Below are 12,825 nucleotides of genomic sequence, written 5' to 3'. Positions count from 1 at the left end.
TTATTATTATTATCGTAACATTTTATTATAATATTTGATTTATAGTATTTACAGGATTTCTTGACCAGCTGTAAGGAATAACTTCAATATATGTGGGTGGCAGGTATGCATGTACTTACCTGTGACTTACCTCACTTTGAGCTTTGTAATCACTGACTCACACAGACAATAAAATAAAGTTATTCAGAAATGTTCTCTGTTGGCGTCCCTGTGATCTTCTTGTTCGTAGTTTACCAGAAATCTGAGAACAGTGGCAATATTTTGTTACTGTTGTAATTGGAAGGGAACGACATATAGGTTTTTGCTAGCTCAGTCACTCACATGAACACAAGCAGGTAGCGTTCCTGCTGTCATTGGAGATGGGGAGACTGAGGCAGGGGATAGCTAAAGCTAATGTTGTATACTGTGGATACTGATTATCTGGGAAGAGGTCTCAAATCCCTAGACCTCTAGAGCCTCTGAGCAACCCCAAGTTCAGATGAAAGAAAGCTGAAGATGGACTCTAGCAGGGAGTGTAGCGATGGAACAAGGAATAATGGCTTTGAACAAATGCAGGGGAAATTTAGATTAGATGTGAAGTGAGGAAGAAATTCTTCACTCAGAGCACAAAGCGCACATGGGAATTAGTGCTGAAGATGCACCTTGCTTCTGTTCTTTTCCATAAAGAATAAAATGAAATTACCTAAAAACCCATGTTAAAAATAAACCCAGGGCACAGGATGGGAGGTGGAGGACAGTCCTTGTGGCCAAGGGGCAGAATTTCTCTCTGGCAAGCCAAATGGCCCGGGGGAGCCAGCCCCAGAAAAGGGGCCCTCAACCCCCTCCATCCTCCTCCTTCTTCCACATGAGGGCATTTTCCAGGCCACTCCCAACACAGCTACCTTTGGGCATGCATGGGCCACTCCATCACAGAGGCTTTCTGAGGTTACAGTGACCACCACTGCCCCACCTTTGCTCTGGGCCCTATAAAACCAGTCCCCCTGCAGCTGGCCCACCACATGCTGGACTTCTAGGCCCTCTGACAGCCAACTTGTGTGGCAGGAAGAAGAACAGAAGCAGTAAGGTGAGCGGCAGCCCTCCTCAGTGTGAGAGGACAGTGATGCAGTCCAAGGAAGCACCGAGAAGGAAGACACCTAACGAGAAGGAGAAGTGTCATGGGCAGAGGGATAGCTCCTGTGGCACAACTGACACCAGTGCTCAGGAGACCTCTGGTGCCCAGCCTACAGACACTTATAAGCGGTACCATTGGCACCGCAATGATGCAGGGAACAGGCCACCCCCTCAGCCATACAGCAACAGGGCGCCTGGGCCTTCCCATTGGCACAATGGTGGCGTGGGGCGAAGGCAGAAGCATCAGGCAGACAGCCGTGTGGAGCAGAGGCGTGCCCATAATCTGGAACACAGTGCAGGACCCAGCCATGGCCGTAAAAGAGACGGCAGCATCAAACCCACGCATGGAAATCAACCGTACAGTGGCATGGGACCTAGGGGTGGAACTGGATGACCCCCTGGTTCAGCACCCTGGCCTGAAAACATTCCAGATAGAAGGCATCCCATTTGGGCAGTCCCAGGCAAGGACTGGTTTATTCTTCTGCCAAACACCGTGGAGCCCATGGAGCTGGATCCATCAGATGTGGAGGAACCAATGGAAGTGGATCCACCTCCACCAGAACAGACCAGCAACTACCGCTGTATGTCTTTGCTCTGTGTCATCAGAGCACACCAACAGCATCACAGGAGTGCCCAGCGAGCTCCCTGCTCGTCACTCAGGCTCCATCCCAAACATTAGCTTGGAGCCACCAAATACCATGGACATCCCACAGGCTTACCTGCAAGACGTCCCAGCAATAAACAACTCTGTTCCTGATTCTCAGGGTTTGCATGAGTGCTTCTTTCCCATCACCCAGCCCTTGTGCGAGAGGTGGCATCCCTTCTGCACAGAGCCTCGAGGAAGAGCACAAGAGAGGACCCAGCTTTCTTCAGGCTGCTGCGCTGGGGTGACAGGAGGAGTCCCTGAGGGCCACCATGCACCTTTAACGTTTGTGAAAATAGACTGAGGGATGAAAACAGTAGTGTGTAAGCGATTATAGGTGGCTAATTTCTTATATTTGGAGTGACTTTCTATATCTGAGTAATTGGTAACAACCAACATGGAGAAGGCTGAGGTACTCAACAACTTCTTTGCCTCCGTCTGCACTGGTAGACAGGCTTCCCAAGTCTTTCATTTCCCTGAACCCATAGGTGGAGGCTGGGGGAGCAAAGTCCTACCCACTGTAAGTGAAGAGCAGGTTCAACACCACCTGATGAATCTAAACAGTTACAAGTCTATGGGACCTGATGACATGAATCCCAGGGTCCCAAGGGAACTGGCTGATGTAGCTGCCAAGCCTCTATCAGAGTTGAAAAGTCCTGGCATTCAGGCGATGTCCCTGGTGAGTGAAAAATTGGAAACATCATGCCCCTACTCTTCAATAATTATAACAAAGAATTGAACAAAGAGCACTACTCTTCAACAATTAAAAAAAAAAATAGGAGACATTTCTTCTCAGAAAGAGTGATCAGGCATTGGAACGGGTTGTCCAGGGAAGTGGTCGTCACCATCCCTGGGGGTGTTCAAGGGAAGGTTGGACCTGGTGTGTAGGGACATGGTTTAGTGAGTGACATTGGTAGTAGGGGGATGGTTAGACCAGATGATCTTGAAGGTCTTTTCCAACCTTAGTTTTTCTGTGATTCTATCTCTCTTGTCATTGGAGCTGGAAGACTGCTGTCTGCAGAATTCGCATCTCCTTGCACAGTCCAAGCTAGTTCTGTCCATGTACAGACAGCTGAATGAATGCAGTGTTCTGTAAACTGAAGACTGGCAATTTTGTCTCCATTACTATTAGGATAAAAAGTTTTTTTAGTATTTCAAAATTCCTTTCTTTCTCCCTCCCAGTAGCCTGTTCCCAGCATTTTTCTTCCATGGTCTTTCAGTGAAACCATGCCCTGGTCCTTATTTTTTTATGATCTGAACCTAAACAAACTAAGGACCTTTTTCCTCTGGATTTTTATCCCTCAAGAAAAAGCATAAAATTTTCCTTTAGTTGATATTTTGTACCTGGCATCTGTTCCCCTTCCAGAGCGCAGCTGTGACTATAGAGCTACATATTGCCGAAATGCAGGAAAACCAGTGAGCTTCACTGCACTTCACTTCACTTCATCAAGGGTAAGTCTATGCAGCATTACATCGTGTCAGCGAGAGATACCAAAGCAAACTTGTAATAGATTAGGAAGAGTATTAGAAAAAAACAGCATTGCCTGTATATTGCCTGCTGTATTATTTATAGCTGACACTGTCGTGCTGCTTTCAGGACTCAAGCCAGCAAGCATCTCAGAGCTACTATCTGCACATGCAACTGTGCTGAATTAAAATGCCCAGCTCAGCTGCATCAATGGAGTCTAAAACTAATCCCGTAGAGATCGTGACTTGAATGCCAGCCAATAATATGCAAAAATAAAGTTTCTACGCAGCCCCTTTTTTTCTACTGATTAATACTCCAGTCATGGAGCCCTTGGCACTCTCTACATTCCGTACTTCGCCAGTAGTTGTAGAATAGGTGGGCTGTCCAGCATACTGATTACTAGCTCATCAGATCTCTGCTAACAGATCTCAGGTCACTGCAGTGGCAGTTTGGAAGAACAGTAGTATTCCATGTTTCATCAGCAAAGGTATATCCCTCTCCATCATCTTATCCCAACACTTGGGCTATCTCATCCTTTGAGAAAGTTCTGTCCAAACTGCTCATTTTGGTTTCCAGTCTGGAGTACTGGATTGCAGTTATTTTGTTTGTTTGTTTGTTTATTGAGGTAATCTGTATGAATATCAAGGGCTTTCTACATCAAGACATTCTGAATTTCCAACATACACAGAGGCAGTTCTCCCTTGTAGCATTAACAACTCCCTACCATTTGAGACAGGAAAAGACACTGTGCTTAACAGTGGCAGGCTGCTTTGTTTGCATAAAGACTCTACAGAATTAATTCTGTAAGTTTGCTGACAAGGCAGTGTCAGTGACCTCGAAATTAGATCACCATTAACCAGCTCATATGAGAATTGCCCCTGAACCGTAGAAAATCTACTCGCTCCCTGGTGTGTAAAAAACATCCCAACATCCTGGGATTGTTGTAGTTTGATGTTGTGTGTATAGTATGTAGATAAATATTGTAGTCCTCATTATGCTCAGCCAGCAAACAGCACTCACCCTTTGCCTTCCTGGTTCATGGCATATCATAAACACAAATGTGCTCATCAGTTTTCTCTGGTATCTTGTTGATGAACTCATACATAGCTGTGGTCAGAACATGCTGTGAATACCCAGTAGGTCTAGGTGACAGGCCACAAGGGTATCTAGGATAGCCAGACATTTTATATTTTTGAGTCTCCTTGTTCACATTCTGACTTCAGCCTCATCTATCTAACAATAATTTTATTTATCTTGTGAGATAAAACTTTTCTTGTTATCTTGAAACTGAAAAATTTGTTTCTGTAAATACATTAATTCATTTTAGGATGACAAAGAACTAGTCCATTTTTCTAGGATAAGCAGGTGCATGACCAGGTATTAATTTAGTCAGAATTCCAACGCACTAGTACACATCTTTTAAATTTCACATGTTAAGATTGAATTGTTTGATTCCTTCTGATTCCCCAGCTGAGGACCTGGCTCTCACTTACACACCACCAGAGTGCATCCAAAGCAGAAGTCCTATGTCCTTTCCAGCCCTGTTTCTAGATCATCTAGCATGCCTTGGGGCCCTCTCATAAAGGTGACAAATGCTATAAATCAGGACTGATCAAATCCAATCCCCTCTTCATTTATTTTTTTCTTCTGGACAGAGATTCTCACTGTCATGTATCTATATCTATTTTGAACATTATATTTTAATTCTATGTAGTCACATATCTTATGCATTTTATGCGTATCTACATATTGGTACAGTTATTATCTGTTTATGTTGGGGAAAAAAAATCACAGTTTCAGACTGTGAGTGTCTCAGTGAAATAAAATGCAGTCCCAGCAAAACATCAAACTTAAAATCAGCCATAGCCTTACCAGGACAGTGTTAAGCAGAGTTTGTGACAATCCTGAGATTATTTCCTTAGCTCATACATTTATTTTGATTAGTAAGTTTTCATTGTCCTCTTTCTGGAAAAGGAAGAGCAAGAAATGACTGTGGCTTATTTCAAATACATTTGCTAACACTCACAGTAAGTTATTGAAGAGAAACAAAAACAGAAAAAGGAAAGTAGAATGTTTATATTATAGCAACATCAGCTACAGCAGTACACTTCTTGCTGTATCAGCATTTTCACTGTAAATGACTGTCAAGGGTTTATAATTCAGATGTCACAATTCCTTCTGCACTGAAGCACCATCCTAGGAGGATGGATTTTTGATTTATATGAATATTTAAATTAAAACACACATTTCATATGATTTTGTCAGTCAGCTCACTGTGAAAGCCATTGTAATAACTATAATATTAAATATGGATGTACTCAAAACCTACTAAACAGTTTGATGGCACATGTTTTAGTTATTTATACAAAGATAGAGGAACTCCATTTTTTATGTCACTTTGAAGAGTAAGTTTCCCTAAAAAAAGGCTTAAAGAAATTTAGATATATATATATTTTTTTGTTTGTTTGTTTTGAGATTTCAGTCCAGCATTATTCAGAACCATTTTAGTGTGACTGGGGAAAATACCAGACTGGAAAAGTTAACAGCCATACCAACCACTGTGGGTTGGCTGTTGCATATGGCAGCTGGTACAGCAGGTGCTTTACCTGAGCTCTGCATCACTCCCGACAGGCTGTACCAACAGTGTCCACATTACAGCCCATTCGCAGCATGACTAGAGAGGAGTTTTCAAAACAATAGCTAGCAACTTGATAATAAGCTAATGCAATATATTTCTGGCCCACTGCCCTCCTCCTGAGGCAACTGTACATTTTCTGGACTGTGGTTTTCTGAAATTCCTCTTTTATTCTATGACAGTTGCACTAGCTTCCAAAAAAATAAATAGATAAAATAAAAACAACAAGTGTAATTGTCTAATTGCAAAATTACATTTGTGCTCATTACCCTTTGCTGTTTCAGTAAGGGAATAATCTGGAATTTAGTTAAGATTTGTACACTGATTTAGAGAATAGCTAATTTTTTCATTATTAGAAGTCACTCATTTTCAGACCTGTTGTTTAAAGAATCATAACCAACTCATGTTGAACTCTATTCTCAGGCTGTCTTTCTAGGTTTGTTTTGAACTTTGTTATATTGTCATAATTTATTAAATGAATGTGGAAATATGATACTTAGAAGTATTACACTTTATAGAGGGAATAAAGTTAAGAGGACCTAGAGTTTATATGGATTTGTATATTTCAAATTTTCCATTTATTGTCACTACGTAAAACCTCCTTCCTTATTAATAGCCTTTGTTTGGATGGCTACAGTTAAAACTTTTAAAAAAGTTTAATGTGGGACACTATAGACAACTGCTTCTCTGATCATACACAGCTGAACTCAGGACTCCTCTGGTCAAGAAGCTGAACAAACCATTACTGCAGCAGCATTCCTCAGCTGAGCAGCCAAATCTCAGCCCCAGCAGTGCCCTTAGCTTGTGCCCTGGTCCTACAAACACGGCCACATGTGGACACCACACAGCCACATCCTTCACACAGTAACAGTCACCCCACTCCTAGTCCAGAGTATGTACAGACATACCACGTATACAACACCAATACCACAGTAAATCCAGGGTGGCATACAGGAATATATCTGTTGACGTTATTTTTGCCACACTTTATGTTGCTGCTCATGGGCTCCTGCTTGAATCTGGCTGACTTCTCACAGGAGCTCTGAAGGAGAATTTGAGCAACTCATTTTGCCTGCCCTGCTGCAGGGACAACAGCCTCCAGGCTGAACCTTTCAAAATAACACAGCAATTTCTGCTTTGGACATCTGTCCATGGAACCCGATTAAAGTGCTTTTAGAGAAAATAATTCTTTGCATTATTTTTACTATTCATTCCATATTCCCTCTCCTGAGCCAGAGACAACACAATCGGCCAGATTTCTAATACAACTCCTATGGTTTCAAAACCAAAAACCCTTCTCTCTGAGCTATCAAAAAAGCTTTAATCCTTAAGCTAACAGCATAATTATAAATCCATAACCTACAGAAATGTTCCCTACTGGCTACCACTGTCAATAGTAAATAATTCACATGGAGAGGGTCTAATGGCAAACACTCCACTTAAAAGCTCTTCACAGCAGACAGCAGGATAACAGTGTAATTCAAGCCCAGAAGTGAGGAATGTCTAACTCTCATGTGATTTCCCCACTGACAAAGTGCAAACAAAATTCCACGGGTCTTCCTGTTAGAGGAAATGTGCTCACTGGAATAGAGCTGTAAGGGTGAGGGCAAGATGTTTAAGTGCAAATGTATTACAGGCTGCTAAACTAAGCACTTGCTAGCACTGCACTATATGATGCTTCCTGTAACAATGCTGGGGAAAGTTTTGTGAATGAGAATACCCCTTCCCATGCAGACTACATAATGTGCACAAGACTCTTGCATGGCCTTGCTGGGGAGAAGTACTGCAGGGAACTTATCCCCATTTCTCCACCCTCTCTATCCTCCCATTGAGCAAGATGTGAGCCCTGTGCTGAGCTGGCTGACAAAGACATGGCAGGCACCAGCCCTGCATAACCTTGCTCCATCCTGTGGGGACAGTATTACAAGGCCAGGAGAAGGACTGAGAAGCAGTGGAAATTAGGTGGGAAGACCTGTCTTTAAGGAGTAACAGGAAAAAATAAATACATTCAAAAATAAATTTAAAAGTAAAGCTGCTTGCAAACATCTTTAGTTTAGTACTCACCAGTTGTCTAATCCTAGTGTAGTGACAGCACCCTCCAGGTACATTGATTGCTCCAGGTACAATGCTCATGGTCCAGGTTGTCCTGATACACCAAGGGTTGGTACAGAGAGTCAAGGAAGGTATAGCACAAATTATAACTACCCCATGGCAGAGGACCAAGAGTAACAGGTATTTTTAAATCTTGAAATCAGCAGGAACTATTTGGTATTCAGTGCTGGAAAAAGCCAGGACCCTAATGTGTCTGCTACAGATTAAAACTTCATTTGTAAGCCCTCCTTTATTAGAAGTTTTGACATCTTCTCTATTTTCTGTTTGAAAGTACCCATATCAAATAAGGCATATCTGAGAATAAAGTCAAATACAGATTGTGTACATTGAACAAGCTTAAGGCAATAACAACAACAACAACAACAAATACAATACAATACCTACAAAGTCTCTTATTACATTGCTTTAGTCCACCAGACATATATTTCACACTGCAATTTCATTAATGTTCTCCAGATGAAGTTGTGCAATCAGCAGAAAACCATTAAAGAGACAAAGTATTGCTATGCTAAATAGCTTACTTGCTCTTCCTGCGTATACCCAAGCTAAACCTTTTTATCTTTCTCTTTTCCATTCCCAAAAACTGACCCAACATGATCAAATTTCATGTCAGTAAAATATATTAAAATGAGAGGAGATGAAATTTTTAATTTTATAATTTGTTATTCCTAAAAAAAATATGTCGTATCGGCAACGGGAAAATTGAGAAGTATATATTATTAGCTTGATACTTGAAGCAATAAAATATAGATCATTTCCTGTTACTTAGTCCTTCTTGCCAGAACCTAATGTTATTAAATTCACTCCTATGCTGGGATATTTTTAAGAAACAATAAAAAAATAAAAAAAAAACTTATATGCTTTAATGTGTCTTAAGAGTAATATAATACATCTAATTTGACAGGTACAGTATTTAAAATTACAGTGATTTCAAGATGAAAAAAAAATAGAAACAAGAATGGAGTAGAGTCATCTGTTTATGCACTATTAATTGAAAACTGTGTATTTAAAATGAACTAGGAAATGACACTGAATTACTAAACCCTATATTTTCTAGAAGCATGTAACATACACTCCAAAAATGAATACGGAATGAAATGGACAGTATTTATAGGATAACTGTTTTTACTACCTCCTCAAAGTTGCTTATAATGAAGAAATGAAGAATTCAAGAATTGAAATATCTGCTTGCCACAGCGTACTTGTGTTTATGTACTGTGATTCACTCCTCAGATCCAATGCAAGCCTCCACAAACACTCTTCTTCCACAGGATATCTTTCTTATTCTGTGCACAGGAGGAGAAAAATCCTGTGAATACATGCAGTGAATATGACTATTGTCCACAGCAGTATTTTCCAAGTTTTCTTTTCTTTTCCTTGTCTTTTTTTTAAATAAAAATAAAAAATAAAAATAATTAAAAAAAAAATAACTCCACAACCATTCTGAAATAAAAATGCCTTTGACCCACTGCTTCCAAGGTGAAAAAAAAAAAAAAAAAAAAAGACGAATTAAAGACAAATTAACATTGGACATTATTACCAATTTGTTGATTTTCTTCCTTCTGTGTGTGGACGAATACATATCATACATAAGAGATGTAGTCATTTAATGACTAGCTTTCTGATGCAGACCATAAATTGAGAAATATTGGTATTTTTTTCTCACTTGTTGTGAATGTTTCTATTTGAGATTTTAAATTTAAATGCTTAGATTTTAGCATATTTAAGCAGTTTCTCCTGGCAATAGAGAAACAGTCACGAACCACTCTTCCATCTTCTACCTCAAAGGACAGAGATAATAAATGCTTCTCATTTAAACAGTATTTTCCATCTTTTTTTTTCTTAAGTGGTTGGTTTGGTTTTGATTAATCTTTCAGGCTATAATGAAAACCTGACTACATGATATATCCCTGGGTGTAGATTTACAGAAGCATAACTGAAACTGAAAACAAAATCTTATTATGGCAAGTGACACTGTGAATCCTAACTAAAGGCAGAACTCTCTACAGTGTTACACAATTCGTAGATGGCACAATAGCTAAATAGTCACAATAGGGCTAAACAAGAAGAAGAAATAATTGCCTTTTAAGGCTATGGAAGGATGTGGCACTTTATGAACAACACAAAGGCCAGTTCTCTTGTCCCATAAGCTTAAGCCTTATTTTCATGTCTGGTTTAAATTACTAATCAAATTGTTCTACCAGTCCATTACACATAATAAAACCAGTCTCATTGTTTGATTAAGGAACATGGCTGGAAGTTGCAGCCATCTGTTTTTCTGCATGTGAGAGTAGCAGCCTTTGTTTTGTCAGTCCACTGGATTGGGCCACTCTTTACTTTGTGTGTGTGGACTTCCCTATCAGTCTCAGTCCTGTGGGAAGGCGTCCAAATCCTAAACATGAGTTTTTAAGTGTGTAACTTCCCTGCATCAGGCTGCATCTGTCTCAGGAAAAAAATGCCTTCTTTAGGAGAATAAAACCACTTCATTCAGAAAACTAAAGTATCACAAGAACAACCCACCTCTGATTTGTAACTGCTGAGATGTTTAAGTCATACTCCTAAAGCTCTTAATGGACAGAAGGCAAAGAACTATGGCAGCTGAATACAATAACCACTGGAAACACATTCAAGTGCTTTGAGATGAACTTCACTTACTGCTTTTATTTACATTTTCTAATGAACATTTTCTGACAGAGAGGACTTCCACACAGATTTCGCCAGCTTTGAAGTAAGTGCAGGGGTATATTCCTGTTTGGGTAGAGACACTGATAACACCGAAGCTCTGTATTCATTTCTTTGAAGCCTGTGGGTACCTTTCTCAGTATCATTCTCTTCCATGACAGCATTCAGCTCTAGTTCATGCAGAGCAGTTTTGAAGAAGAACTCATATAATATTAATAATCACACCATTAGGGAAAAACCACACTCAGGCAGAGACAGTGATGTTGTGGTGGAAGGAGCATTCTGGGTATTTGGGTATTGAACTTGGTTGTGTTTTTTCCCACCTGTTTTCATGGAATGAATGAATGTTACAGTGAGATTACATATTTTCATGCCTTTTCTGGAAATGGACCTGCAGTTTTATATTCAGTTCTGATTCTTCTGAATAGTGAACAAAAAATATTTTCTTAAAATGCAAAATGCGCATTCACAGGGAAAAAAATAAGATGATGTTTAGAAAAACATATTGTTGGCAGTACAGCTGTTTTGCAGTGAACAAAAAAAAAAAAAAAAACACAGACCAACCCAAACACCTTTCATCCATCTGTAGTCAGTACATGAATGTAATAAGCACTTTGAACAAAGGTTAAGTGCTCTGAGGTGGAAAAGAATTGCTGGCTTGTTCTTTTTTGTAGGCTGAAAGGCACTGCACCTGGAAACACACCAATGTGGAGATGGGAACTTTTTCTGCTTGACAAAGAACTTAATCAAGAAGACTTGTGATTTGTAGATGAAATAAAAAGTTGTCACCCAATTTACCAAGTTAAAATGAGATGGGGAATGGATTGCCTATCTCACAGTTCACACCACACAGAGTTCAACATTTAACACCATATCTGGTAAATAGTGACGGATTCAAGAAATATAACAAAGAAAATATAAATATCTAACATCTGTTCAGCTCTCATTTGTTATGTCCTTTTATATACCTGAAATCTCCACAATTTGAAGAGATTTAAGTCTTCCAGACTTTCCACAGCCCAAACATCTCCATTGTTCACGTAAAGGCTTGAAGCCAACTTGAGCTTCATCAGTCTTTGGGTTCAGTAAGAAAAATGGTGATTTACCACCGTAGGGGTTCATATTTCTGTCTCAGATTTCTGAGACTGAAATATCTGTGCAAGAACTGTACAGTGCCTAGACAGTGAGTTCATCATTGTGTGATGTCTCAGACTTGCCATGCACGTGCTAAAGCAAAGGTCATCTCCACACTGGTCATCCATGCAGTGCATGTGGAACAGGGCTGATAGGAGTCAGGCACATAAACTCACTGTTCATCCACAGACAAGGCAGGGGTGTGGACTGCAATGGATGTATTTCATTCCTTGCCATGTTAATCCCTGTTGCAGATGGGCTCGAGTTCAGCATCTGACATAAGTTACCTGGCCTATTCTCACAGATGTGTTTTGAAAAGGGGAATTGTCTGCATATGTAGTGTCAGCTCTTTTTCTTGCTCTGTCACAATCATTGACCTTTCAAAATTAAGCCTGGATATATTTTCCCTTTTGAAAAATATCTTTGTTACTCTTTCGACCTCAGGCAGGCAATTAGCAGGATTAGCTCTTTCCTAAATCAAGTGAAAAGCATGTTGACTGAGTTTAGACACTCCAACCCTCTACCCTTCATCACCCAGTTGAAACTAGAACAGATCCTTTTTGCAGCTTCAGTAGTGGTCTCTCAGCCCCTTAAAACTGTAATGGTAATGTACATCCCCGTGTATAATAAGCCTTCATTCCCAGTACTTGACTCATTTTAAAAGGATGCCATATTATGGACTTATCATTGATAGAACAAAAATAAATTCAGATTATCAATCAGACCAGTTTATAAATGTAATTTATACATTGTCAAAACTCTTAGAAAAATTTACACTAGTTCAAGATTTATTTCACGATGTACTGAGTTGGTGGCAAATCTAGTTCAAGAAGGTCTTGGATTTCCCACTTCCTTAATTTATTTTTGCTCCTCTGTTGACATCCCATCCTCACAGACAGACAGCAGTTTGTGGAGGACACACAATAGAGAATCTTGCTAAATGACTGTGATTAAAAATAACCCACAGGAAAAAATATGTATATATATATATATATATATTTCAAGTTCCTCCCACTTTCTGCTTTTCTAACCTCAACAAGG

This window comes from Anser cygnoides, chromosome 2, assembly GCF_040182565.1.
Source record: "Anser cygnoides isolate HZ-2024a breed goose chromosome 2, Taihu_goose_T2T_genome, whole genome shotgun sequence".
NCBI classification, from domain to species: domain Eukaryota; kingdom Metazoa; phylum Chordata; class Aves; order Anseriformes; family Anatidae; genus Anser; species Anser cygnoides.
This window is presented reverse-complemented; position numbering follows the sequence as displayed.